Source organism: Hypanus sabinus, unplaced genomic scaffold (assembly GCF_030144855.1).
Source record: "Hypanus sabinus isolate sHypSab1 unplaced genomic scaffold, sHypSab1.hap1 scaffold_1187, whole genome shotgun sequence".
In the NCBI taxonomy this organism is placed as follows: Eukaryota; Metazoa; Chordata; class Chondrichthyes; order Myliobatiformes; family Dasyatidae; genus Hypanus; species Hypanus sabinus.
In genome coordinates this window covers 78,949-84,096 of record NW_026779248.1, presented here as the reverse complement: position 1 = coordinate 84,096, position 5,148 = coordinate 78,949, and positions in this window count along the sequence as shown.

Genomic DNA, 5,148 nt, shown 5'->3' with positions numbered 1-5,148 from the left:
ATTACTGTAAAACGATCTATCAGACAGCTCCTGTACCTCTCCACCCCGGACGATGGTTTCCCTATTAAAACTCTCTCTCCTCAGCCCTTCCCTATTCCCTTTCCCTTGGAAAACTACAGCTATGCCAGCTGATCCGAATCCACTGTGAGGACATTTATATCTCAGAGGAGGATGTAGAAACCCGTGTCGTTCTCTGATACAGAGGTCAGTGACACCCCACCGTCATCCCAATCTGCATCAACAGCCCATGACGGTGACAGCTCTTCCAGACTCTGGGGCTTTGTAACAAACACAATGTTAACAGCAAGATTAGACAGCGATTCATTTGAAGAGAGAATTGCTGCTTCCTGAAAGGACACGCGAGCGTCCGATACAACGGAGCAGATCCTCCCCTGTTTACAACTTTATTTGACCCGGGTCACGGAACTTCTGATCATCCCACTTTCTCACAACAGCAAACCCACCCCCCATCCCCCCCCCCGATTATGGCCCACTCATAATCTCTACCCACACGCACACACACAGACAGATCCCCTTCACCCTAAACCCCTCCTAATCTGGGAGCACAACTAACAGATCCCACAGCCCGGGCTCGGGCGCAAAGCTAAAACCAGGGCTGCAGGACCGGAGAGCCCGGAGCCTCCAGCCGTCCGGCAGAGCTCGTTCCCGGCACTTTTCATAGAAACATGGAAAACCTACAGCACAATACAGGCCCTTCGGCCTATCACGTTGAAATTCCACGCCAACCGGCCCCGATTTCTACCCCACCACCCGGATCAAGAAGAGCGGGATCCCAATCATCAAACCCCAAAACCCACCCCTCCGCACAAAAGGGAACAATAACATCGACCCCCGATGAAAAGAGAACAACTCTAACCCGCACAACTGCGGAGGAGCCGGTGTCACCAGTGTGGAGGCGGCCGCATCGGGGACAGCGGACAAAATGGGCAACCCCGGAGGATTCACAGGTGAAGTGTCGCCTCACCTGGAAGGATGATTGGACAACGGAGAGAGTTCGGCCGTCCGGCCCTTTCACTGTGACACCCCGAACTCCACATCAAATCCGTCCAAACGAATCTGGGTGAACTTTAATGACCAATAAATATAATTCCTCTCAGCGATCAGCTGTCTGAATGATCCCCTGACTCTGAGAGGAAGGGGTATCTATGGTCCACACTGTCAGGGTGTTGAGTTTACCAGGAGACAAAGACTGCAGGGACGGGGGGTTTTCACACTGTGTGTGGACCCCGCTGGCAATTCTGGTGTTGTGACCTGAATCGAGACAAACACCACGCTGCCCATTCCACCAACAACACGGCACAGCCGGACACATAACAGGGGACTTTACATCCCACAACACTGGATTCAGTGATGAAACCCGTCATTAATGTTATTGTCCCACTGAAAAGTCCATTGAGGTGCTTTTAAATGCCAGCGCTCTCACACAGGTGACGTCACACAGCTCCTCCTCCCACGCGCCTGACGTCACCCATGGACTCCTCACACCGGGATCTGTCCTCACGTGCGCGGTGTCTTACGTCACCCACGCGCTGCTGTGCTCGAGCTTTATCGGTTGAACGGCTGGGCTAATAATCACGTGACCAGCCCCTCCCCCACCGCTGTCAACAGAGAATGCAGGTGCTGCGCTATTCCAATTGGTGCGAAGCGATGTCAATCACCGGTTACAACCAGTCGCGGAGGCGGACAGGCCGAGTGGGCGTTACCCCGCTGAGTCCGTCTCCCGCTCAAGCGCTGACCGCCTCAACAGAGCGGAGAAAACCTCAAAGTAAATGTCCGCTTTCTGATTTATTTCCATTTCCCTCCGAGGGCAGTTGGGGCGTTTGTGAAGCGTCCCCTGCGGCCGGAGTCTGATGTATCGCTGAGAGGTAGGAGGAGACCGCTCGGCCCGTCGGTTCGATGCCGGTTCCCCGGGGAGGGAGGGATTTTATTGACAGGATGAAGATGGTGAGAGAGGGGGCGGACAGGATGTTTGTCCCGGTGGGGACAGGAGGGGCTCATCTGTGGGAATGTCTGAACCCACGGTGGTGCCGAGCAGAGGGATTCAACACATTGGGGGCAAACACCGGCAGACTGTTGCCCTGCAAGCGGGGCCAATGGTCCGGGCAGAGTGACAATAATTTGTGCTTTGTTGAGATTGTACCTGGAATATGGTGTAAAATCCCGCTCCCCATACTAACACGGGTTATACAGACCAAAGAAGAAATTGCCGGAGGAACTCAGTGGGTCGGGCAGCATCTGTGGAGGGAAATGGACCGTCAACATTTCGGGCCGAGACCCTCCCTCTGAAGTGAGAGTGGACGGAAATAGTCAGAGAAAAGAGGTGAGGGATGGGGATGGGGCAAGAGCTGGGGAGTGAGAGGTAGATCCAGGTGAGGGGGAGGTGGGAAGGTGAAAATAGTGACAGGGGTGGGAGGTTGGGGCAACACGGGGCTGCAGAAGATGGAAATTAATTCCATAGAGGATTAACAAAGAGGTAAGAGAGTATTTGTAATAGAGAGTGCAATGAAGATTCACCAGACTGATCCCTGGGGTGGTGGGGTCATCATATGAAGAAAGATCAAATGTGATAACCCTTTCATTTAGAGAATCGAGGACTGAGAGGTGAACACACTGAAATGCACAACATCATTACCGGTTGAACCAGGGATCTCAGTCTCTGAAACAGGGATGGACTGTGCGGAACTGAAATGAGGGGAAATGTCTCCATTCCGAATGTGGTGAATGTTTATAAATCCCCACCACAGAGGGGTGGTGAAGACTCAGTGATCGTCCGCACGTAAAACAGAGGACGGCAGATGTGTGGAGACCGAAGGGATCGAGGAAATGAGGATCGGGCAGAAACACGTGGCTGAGATGGGTGAGCAGCCGCCAACTTGCTGATGGTTAGAGGGGCTGAATGGCCTCCTGCTGTTTCTCACTTGATGTTTCAGTGTTCCTGTCCAGCAAGGCTCTGGAGGAATGTGAATAGAAATTCGTGTTTAGAAACACAAAACTGATTTAAATGAAACGTGAACATTTCCTTTTTGCGTCTGAATTATGTTTTGGACCTGGATAGGAATTGAGCCGGTTACTCTGTGACCTGGACGTGGAGGGAAAAGGATCGGGGAAGATAAGGTGTGGAAAAATAATCATGTATCTGGGGTAAATATGGAATAATGTGGGGAATGCGGTGGATGGGTCGGGTAGCATGTGAGGGGAGCAGAGTCACCAGCTCAGGAGGGAGTCCCTCCACCCGTCACCTGATCCCGTTTCCTGTTCACGTTTTTCTGCAGATCTACAGCATTTGCGGGTCACTGCTCTACATGTACATGTAGCTTCACCTTTCACCCGTTCAGACAAGGCAGTGAGATCCGGATCTGTCACGTCCTCTCATTGTGCGTGGACAATGTTTTTTTTTTCTGCAATATTTTCTGTTGTTTCATTCCACTGTTTTGAGGTGCTGAAGTGCTGCCAATGTTTCTGGGTGTCTGACCCGTTTATGTGAGAATTTAGCCATTTGTATTTCTCTGAGCTTCTTAAAAATGTGTAAAGTTTAGTTCAGCTTCACTTCAGAATTTCTAAAGCAACACCCAGTCAGTCAAACTGCTCCACACAATTAAAATAGCTTATTACATTTTTTCTCTATTTTTGTACTATATAAATGTATATTCTTATTTTAAATCACAATTTTTCAAAACTATTGCTATGAATTAGGTTCTGCTGCTACCGCAGGGACAAAAAATTTCATGGTACATGCCGGTGCTATTAAACCTGATTCTGATATTGATATGGGAGACCAACCACCGGTCACATGATCCCAGTTACCGCAGATCGTAATGTGAGATTGAAGTATTTTCCATATATTTGCTTTCCACAGAAATGACAACAGTTCAGTTTCCTTCTGTGGTTCCAGAGCAGAAGCTCAGTCTGTCTAATATTTCCACACAATTAATATGGGAAATTGGTTTATTATCATCATGTACTGAGCTACAGTGAAAATCTTGCCTGATGTACCATCCAGACAGATGGATACATTTCAACTGTACATTGAGCTGATATACATCAAAATAATCACTGTAACAAAGCATTATGGCTGTAGAGAAAGTGCGGTGCAGATAGACATATGGTGCAGGGTCACGTCCAGTTACATTGTGAGGTTGAGTCCATTTTATCATTCATTTGGCTTATAACTGCAGACAGGAAGCCGTCCTTCAGCCTGGTGTTACGCACTTTAAGGCTTTTGTATCTCTTCCCACTGGGATAGCAGGTTTGCAGCAAGAATGTCTGTGGTTGTGAGGATCTTTGAGTCCGTGGCCTGTTTTTCCGAGGCAGGGGAAGTGTAGGAAGAGTCCATGGAGGGGAGGCTTGTTTCTCTGATGCTCTCTGCAGTTCCTTGCAGTCATGGGCAGAGCAGTAGCTATACGAAGGCGTGAAGTATCCACAAGGAGCTCAGAGACCTCGGCCTTCACCCTGCCTTGTGTAGCTGGATCCTGGACTTCCTGTCAGATCGCCGGCAGGTGGTAAGAGTAGGCTCCATCTCCTCTGTCTCTCTGACCCTCAGCACACATACCCCACAGGGCTGTCTCTTTGGCGCCCTCCTTTACTCTCTGTGCACCCATGACTTGTGTTGCCACCCACAGCTCCAATCTGATAATTAAATTTGCTGACAGCACTACATTGATTGGCCTAATCTGAAATACTGATAACAATCAATCAAATGCCTTCTGACAAGGCTCGGTCCAAACAAACTTTTCACCCTTCTTCAGGAGATTGGTCAGAGGAAGAGCAATAGCAGCAGAGTTCTTACGATAATATCCATCCATTCCCAGAAACCTTCTAACAGCCTTCTTTGCAGTCAGAATAGGAACTTGAGAAATTGCCTGGACTTTTGCCCGAACAGGAGCCAACTTCCTTTGACCGACAACAAAGCCAAGACAGGTCACACTGGCATTGCCCAATTCACTCTTAGCCAAGTTAACTGTAAGGTTGTCCTAGGAAAGCCTGTCAAATAGCTTTTCTACTGCAGATATATGCTCTTCCCAAGTGCCACTCCCTGTAACTAAGTCATCAATATAGATATCTGTGTGTTCTCACCCTCGAATTACAAAATCAATCATTCTCTGGGATGCTCCTGGAGCATTTTTCCTT